This window comes from Sphaeramia orbicularis, chromosome 17 (genome assembly GCF_902148855.1).
Source record: "Sphaeramia orbicularis chromosome 17, fSphaOr1.1, whole genome shotgun sequence".
NCBI classification, from domain to species: Eukaryota; Metazoa; Chordata; class Actinopteri; order Kurtiformes; family Apogonidae; genus Sphaeramia; species Sphaeramia orbicularis.
This window is the reverse complement of record NC_043973.1, coordinates 15,739,871-15,748,014: the sequence shown is the minus strand read 5'-3', so window position 1 is coordinate 15,748,014 and position 8,144 is coordinate 15,739,871. Positions and strand designations below refer to the sequence as shown.

At 34.2% G+C, this 8,144-nt stretch overlaps 2 pseudogenes; both read right to left on the bottom strand.

The window, feature by feature from the left end:
* Window positions 1–821, bottom strand: part of LOC115436887 (anoctamin-8-like) — an 18,381-nt pseudogene extending 17,560 nt beyond the window's left edge.
* A 304-nt stretch (window positions 822–1,125) lies between these two features.
* Window positions 1,126–7,734, bottom strand: LOC115436782 (protein ABHD8-like; annotated as a pseudogene).
* Window positions 7,735–8,144: the final 410 nt, after the last annotated feature.

The window sequence follows — 8,144 nt, the reverse complement described above, 5'->3', positions numbered from 1 at the left end:
TGTTAATTTTAGGAAACATTTAGGCTATATAATGTACATTTTTATTAGTAAGTTTTATTTATTTATTTATTTATTTAATAAATTATTAGAAATTTCAGGCGACCCCAGATATTCAAAACAGAGACATTTTTTTTGGCTAAAATTAATTTGTTTTTGATCATGTAATAGTATGCTATAATATGCTGCTAATAAATGTTAATTTTAGGAAACATTTAGGCTATATAATGTACATTTTTATTAGTAAGTTTTATTTATTTATTTATTTATTTAATAAATTATTAGAAATTTCAGGCGACCCCAGATATTCAAAACAGAGACATTTTGTTTGGCTAAAATTAATTTGTTTTTGATCATGTAATAGTATGCTATAATATGCTGCTAATAAATGTTAATTTTAGGAAACATTTAGGCTATATAATGTAAATTTTTATTAGTAAGTTTTAATTTTTTATTTTTCTTTTATAAATTATTAGAAATTTCAGGCGACCCCAGATATTCAAAATGGAGACATTTTATTTGGCTGAAATTCATTTATTTTTGATCATGTAATAGTTTGCTATACTATGTTGCAAATAAACATTAATTTTAGGCAACATTTAGGCTATATAATGTAAATTTTTATCAGTGTGTTTTAATTTTTAATTTTTTTTTATAAATTATTAGAAATTTCAGGTGACCCCAGACATTCAAAACAGAGACATTTTTTTTGGCTAAAATTAATTTGTTTTTGATTGTTTAATAGTTTGCTATAATATGTTGCAAATAAACATGAATCTTAAGCAACATTTAGACTACATAACGTACATTTTTATTAGTAAGTTTTAATTTTTTTTTTTTTTTATAAATTATTTGAAATTTCAGGCAACCCCATTCAAAACAGAGACTTTTTTTTTTTTTGGCTAAAATTAATTTGTTTTGATCTTGTAATAGTTTGCTATAATATGTTGCAAATAAATGTTAATTTTTTGGAACATTTAGGCTATATAATGTAATTTTTATTAGTAAGTCTTAATTTTTTATCAATTACTAGAAATTTCAGGCGACCTCATTTGAATTCCAGGTGACCCCACGTTGGGTCCTGACCCCAAGGTTGAAAAACACTGCCCTAATCTGTCTCTTAAACACTTACCCATATGAGTGGCCGATAAGAATGTTGCGTTTGCGGGCATATCTCTTAAAGATGGCACGTAGATCCTCTGCCAGGGCATAAAAAGTGTATGCTGCTGCAATCTGTGGGGCAGTGCTCGCTCCATGTCCTGCGAGGTCTGGTGCGATCACCTCGTAGCCCAACCGAGAGAAGAAGTCCAGTTGGCTGCTCCAAATGTCCAGAGAGCCTCCTACACCATGCACAAAGAACAGCGCTACATCTGAGTGTGTACCTTTGCAGCTTGAAATCACCCTCTTGGAGTCTATTAAAACAGTGCGCTTAGGCTTGCGGCGGCGCCGGCGAGGAGGTGGAGCAGGTTTCTGTTCTCCAGGAGGTGGGGGAACTGGCGGAGGAACAGGGTTGGGGTCTGGAGAAGAGGCCATTTCTTTGTAGTCAGCCAGCTCCACCTCTACAGTACTGCAGGGCTCCAGATCCCCATCCTGACACTGCAGGATCTCAGAGTGCAAAACATCTCCGAGATTCTCAATCACCAGCTGGCCATTGCGGTAGTCGGTGATCTTCCTCTTGCAGTGGACGCTGCTGCTTGTTTTGGCCTCAGTATTAGAATCCTCAGGAGAGCCGTCATCACATTGGTCATCTGCCGCCTCCGTGTCTGGAGTCTGGTCTTCAGTCACTACAGGCGGACGTTCAGGGATGATATGTCGCACTCTCAAAACTCTCCCAGGTTTCACCTCCACAAACTCAAACCCGTCAGAGGGTTCTGATGACTCCAGGGTAAGACCAGGCTGGCAGCCTTCCCAGTCAGACAGCACAGGATCCCCTCAGTGATACTGGTCAGCATGGTGCTTAACTGTACAAACACACATACAAAAAAGCAGGGGTGTCAAACTCATTTTAGTTCAGGGGCCACATTTGGCAAAATCTGATCTGCAGTGGGCCGAACCAGTAAAATAATAACAGAATAATACATAAATAATGTCAATTCCAAACTTTTCTCTATGTTTAGAGCGAAAAAAGTAAATTTACATTATGAAAAGGTTTACATCTACAAACTATCCTTTCAAAAGATGTGAATAACATGAACAAACTGAAAAGATAAGTGTAATTTTAACACTATTCTGCCTAAGTTTATTATTTACACATATACATTATAACTTACAGGTCACAGTGGATCTACAAATACGCAAAACATCGTGTTAAAATTGTACATTCTTCTCTTAAGACATTTCAAGTTGTTCATATTTATTCAGGTTATTCACATTTTTTGCAAAATTATACTTTTTTGTGGAAAAACATGAAAATATGTACATTTACAAACAGAAAAATTTGGAGTTGTCATTGTTTTTATGTTATTATGATAGTATTTTACTGAATCCTGCCCACTTGAGATTGAATTGGTCTGAATTTTGGAACCTGAACTAAAAGGATTGTTAATATCTTATTTTTGCATTTCACAAATTCATCCCAAGGGCCGGACTGGACCCTTTGGCGGGCCGGATTTGGCCCCCGGGCCGCATGTTTGACACCTGTGCAATAAAGCCTGTCATTGGTCAGATTCACAGACTGGAATACTTCAGTATCAGCATAAGCATAGGCATGGATTAGTTACAGAAAAATTACAAAATAAATGTAACATAATCTATTACAGTTACAGAGGGAAAAAAAATACATAATAGTGGGGTGGCCATGGCTCAGGAGGTAGAGCAGGTCGTCCGATAACTAAGGGTTCGTGGTTTGAATCCCGCTATAGTCATGCCTTCACCCACCTTCCCTCCAGTGTCAGTCACACTAGTGTATGAATGTTCGGTGGCTACAAATGTAGTTTACCACCACAAGAGTGAGAATGTGAGAGTGAATCAACAATGTGAAGCGCTTTGGGTGCCTTGAAAAGCACTGTAGAAACCTAATTCATTATTATTATTATTATTATTATTATTAGACTTTTTCTACTGCAAAAAAGAGCTATAAGAATCGTTCACAATGTTGGTTTTCATGAACACACAAATCCACTATTTTTCCATTCTAAAACTTTAAAACTCATTGACCTTGTGGAATTCAAAACTATTCAAATAATATGAAGCAAAGAATAACTTACTGCCAGGCAATATTCAAGAAATGTTTTGTGAAAGAGAGGGAGGCTATGATTTAAGGGGAACGTTAAATTTAAAGATTCATAAGTATGCACTACGTCAAAAAGTTTCTGTATCACCATCTGTGGAGTAAAATTGTGGAACAAATTGTGTGGAGATAAAACAAATATCAAACGTAATTCAGTTTAAAAAAAATATTTAAAAAAATTATTCTTGAGAGGTACAGTATTTAAGAATGACAATGAGGCCTGTTTGTTATGGATGATGTTGTACTGATAAATCTGCTGTAATTATTGAAGAGAATGGTTGAATTGTTGAGTCTGTTTGTATGACTGTATGCCATGATCATATTGTTGGGTGTAATTCAGTTACTGCATTATGTATTTGTTGTGGTTTGATGCTAAAATTAGGAAAATAGTTTTGTTTGATTCTTGTATCAAGTTAGTGTTAAAGGTGAAAAGCACTGAGGGGGTAGGATTATAACTTTATACTTCTTCCTACTCCTTTTTGATCATGCATATTCAACTGGTATGTGCTTGGAGATAGATTCTGTCTATTTGAATGTTTTATTTTGTTTTTAGTTTATTTTATTTTTTTGCATGTTCGAGAATAAAGACAATATAATACAATACTATTATTATTTATTATTATTATTATTATTATTATTAGTATGATTATTATTATTATTATTATTATAAGAGGTTCAGTGACTAGCCTTCAACTCCTCTCCACTACGGTGGCCCACTAAAAAAATGAAAAGTCAGTTAGAGCTGGTATTGGTTTTCTCTTCTGGGCCTTTGAGTTCAGGGGATAATAACTCTGGCAAAGAGGGATGGTTGTACATAAAATTTAAAAAAAAAAAGGACCTACTTCGAACATGGGCAGCAGAGAATGACTAATGTCTAACTTCCCTCTATAAATATAAGTTGATGATTTTTAATATATACTTATGAATATTATATTGCAGGGGTGTCAAACTCATTTTGGTTCAGGGGCCAACTTAGCCCAATTTGATCTCAAGCGGGCCAGACCATAAAATAATGACTTAATAACCTATAAATATGACAAATCCAAGTTTTCTTTTTGTTTTAGTCCAAAAAAAAAAACCCCCCAAAAAACAATTAAATTAAGAAAATATTTACATTTTACAAAAAAGATGTGAATAACATGAAAAAACAAATTTCAGTTTGAAAAATTAGTGCAATTTTAAACAAAATTATGCCTCGACTTATTATTAATACATGTACATTACACAGTGTTACATAAACATTGGTAACAGTCAGAATATTACTAAAGTTTTGGAGTTTGGAACTAAAATTTGAACAATTTCTACAATATTCCATCTCTTACATACAGATCACAGTGATCTATAAATGCCCAAACATTTAATAACAGGCAGAATATGGTTAAAATTGCACATTTCTGGTAATCATTGTGTGTTTTTATTTATGTATTTATTTGCATTTTATTGTGAAAGAATAGTTTTGTAAATATAAATAGTTTTCACAGTGTAATGTTTTGGGTTTTTTTGTTCACTTAGATTTTTTCCACCATAATTTTTCACAAAGAAAATTTGTAGTTGTCATTATTTATGGGTTATTGTGTTGTTATTTTTACTGTAGATCTCATTGGTTCTGTATGTGGAACCTGAACCAAAGTGATTTGACAACCTGGACTGTTCAGGTTCATTTTTGCACTTTCATCCTGCGGGCCAGAATGGAACCTTGTTGGGCCAGATTTGGCCCCCGGGCCACATGTTTGATACCTGTGTTCTATGGCATTTGACCAATTAGATCTCCTAAATCCCAACATTTTACATTAAATACATTATAACATTAACAGTTTAATAACACAACAAGTTGACAGCATGTTGAGTGCTGCTAAGATGATTACACACTAATTATATATCATTGGAACACTAACCGGGCAGGTGTAGTCTTATATGAATTTATATATACATTTTTCAGCTTTATTGCCCATATGTTCAGTTATTAAATATTTACTGGTAACCAATCTGTAAACAATTGTGTTTTATGGGTAACCTTCCCACTCTAGTGAGAGATTTGCCTGGATTCTTTGTCTTTTTTTTGCATTTAACAGGTTCATACGCAGGAATAATTGAAAGAACCACGTTTATTTCCTGTCACAGAGCGTTTTGCAATGTCACCAGCTCCACAGGAACAAATGGATGTCAGCTTGGTTCCTATAAAATTTAGCCCAAGCTGTTTCCTAGCAACACAGTTACAATGATATGGTATTCTTTATTCCCTTCACACTTCTCATGCAGCGATGATTAGAGAAAAACAAGCAATAAAAAGCCTTTCTAAAGTTTGTTTCACAGACTCCAAACCATACACCATTTTAAAGTCTTTATAGCTGGTCTCCTGGACTCCTTTAGTGGTCTTTGTAAATACACTCACCTGAAAAAAGCAGCTGAACATTCAAACAACAGATTCCAAAACGGTACAAACACTCCTACACTTGTTCCGTACTTCAGTCAAATGTCAGAGAAGACTGTTTTCACACTGTCCGAGACTTTGCTATAAAATAATCTGTCCTGTTCACAACGGTCAAAATCAGGATATACAAAAATAGAAAACACCAGTCATACAGCATGACTATGTCCAAGATATGCGTGTCTGAGAAACAGTTCCCCAAGCTATACGGTTTGTAATGGAGATGCAGAAACAGAGCCTCACTGGAACTACAGTAGATTTTGGGCAGAGTTCCCAATGAAGCAACATTGGTCACTCATTTTTCTAATAAACACTGTGACTACTTCTAGGAATCTGAGATGTGCAGAATCCTGTTTACATGGTACAGCTCTGTTATTTCCTTGTTTAAGAAATGAAAGGATTCTGCATGTCTGACTGTCTACTACGGCTGATGTCTAATATTCTATTACAGGGGTGTCTACTCATTTTGGTTCAGAGGCCATATTTAGCCCAATTTGATCTCAAGTTGGCCAGATCAGTAAAATAATGACTTAATAACCTATAATAATGTCAAAATCCAAGTTTTTCTTTTTGTTTTAGTACAAAAAAACCTCAATTAAATTATGAAAATATTCACATTTTACAAAAAAGATGTGAATAACCTGAAAAAAACAGAAATGTTATTTGAAAAAACTAGTGCAATTTTTACAATATTATGCCTCGACTTATTATTTATGCATGTACATTACACACAATGTTACATAAACATTTGGTAACAGGCAGAATATTGTTAAAATTTTGGAGTTTGGAACTAAAAGTTTGAACAGTTTCTACAATATTCCATCTCTTATTATTAACACAACTACGATCACAGTGGATCCATAAATGCACAAAACATTTAGTAACAGCAAAATGTGTTAAAATTGCACATTTTGAGTTGTTCATGTTTTGTTTTTATTTATGTATTTATTTACATTTTATTGTGAAAGAATAGTTTGGTAAAATGTTAATAGTTTCACAGTGTAATGTTGTTTTTTTCACTTAAATTTTTTCCAAGAAAATTTGTCATTGTCCATTATTTATGGTTATTGTGTTATTTTTACTGTAGATCACATCGGTCTGTATGTGGAACCTGAACCAAAATGATTTGGACAACTTTGACTGTTCAAGTTCATTTTTGCAATTTCATCCCATGGGCTGGAATGGAAACCTTTGGGCGGGCCAGATTTGGCCCCCGGGCCAAACACTTGTGTTCTATTATGTCAGATATATAACACTGGGTACAAAAAAAATTTTTTTGCAAGTTGTCTAGGTTTTGTTCAAACTGAATTAGGACCATTTAGCACCACTAAATCCAAAAATGACATCTGTTTTTCTCAATCAGGTCAGGTTTTTTTGTTAATTTGATTTGAAAAATTTGATCTTCTCACAAAATTGATGACATTTTTGTGACTTCATCAGTTGATTTTTTATATAGTTCTCACCCAAAATAGGTTTTTAAGAGAAAGAAAATCATTTTCTAACAGGATTTCTGTTAGGTTACAATGGTGTGTTCACCGCAGATGTAGCAGAATACGTCAGGCTTATTTTTGCAAGATCTTCTAGTCGAAGCCATTTCATTCACCTGTAATTTTAAAAAAAAAACATTAATCATAAATTGGCAAAAGTAAAATCTTCAGAACTCGTTTATTGCAAGAAATATGAAAGATTTTGTATCATATGATGTGAAAATGCCCATAAATGTAAGCAAAAATGTTAAAAAGCAAATATGTAGCATAGTTCAGGAAGTTGACCTGATTGAGCAAAATAATGTGATTTTTGGATTCAGCACACCAAAATGATCCTAAATCAGCTCAAAAAACTTAAACAATAAATTTGTTGTTGACCAGTGAATCAGTCCTACGTAACAATAATAAAAATACCATATCATTGTTTGCTATTTTCTTCTAAACAGCTTCAGATGCTGATTAATATTTTACATCAGTTTTGCAAACATCATTATAATAAATTCATGACAGCTGCTGGAGCAGACTATGCACAGCACTTATCTGGTTGTACAATAAAAGCAGAATGGAGCTGTTTACCTAGTATCTGCCTCTGCACTGAAAGGGTTATGTGTGTGTGTGTGTGTGTGTGTGTGTGTGTGGTGTGTGTGTGTGTCTGCATCTGTGTCTGTGTGTTGTCGGTCTGAAGGTCAGTGCATCAGGTGCTCTCTTGGTTTCACCCACAAAGACAATGAATGCTTCCTGACAGCCCTGTTCTCCTAAAAAAAACATAAACAAAAGCTAATCAGTCTACTTCTGTGAGATTATGCTGATTTGAATGGATTGTGTAATAATGATTTATTACCAGCTAATGATGCTACTACAGGTAACAAAGCTGAGAAGGATCCAGACAGCAGAGCGGATATCATTCAACCTTGTTGTAGAATGACCCTGGCATACACATCCACAACATACTGCTGACTGCACTGCTTTTCCTGTCTCCTTTTTGTTCCACTTGTGATGGATT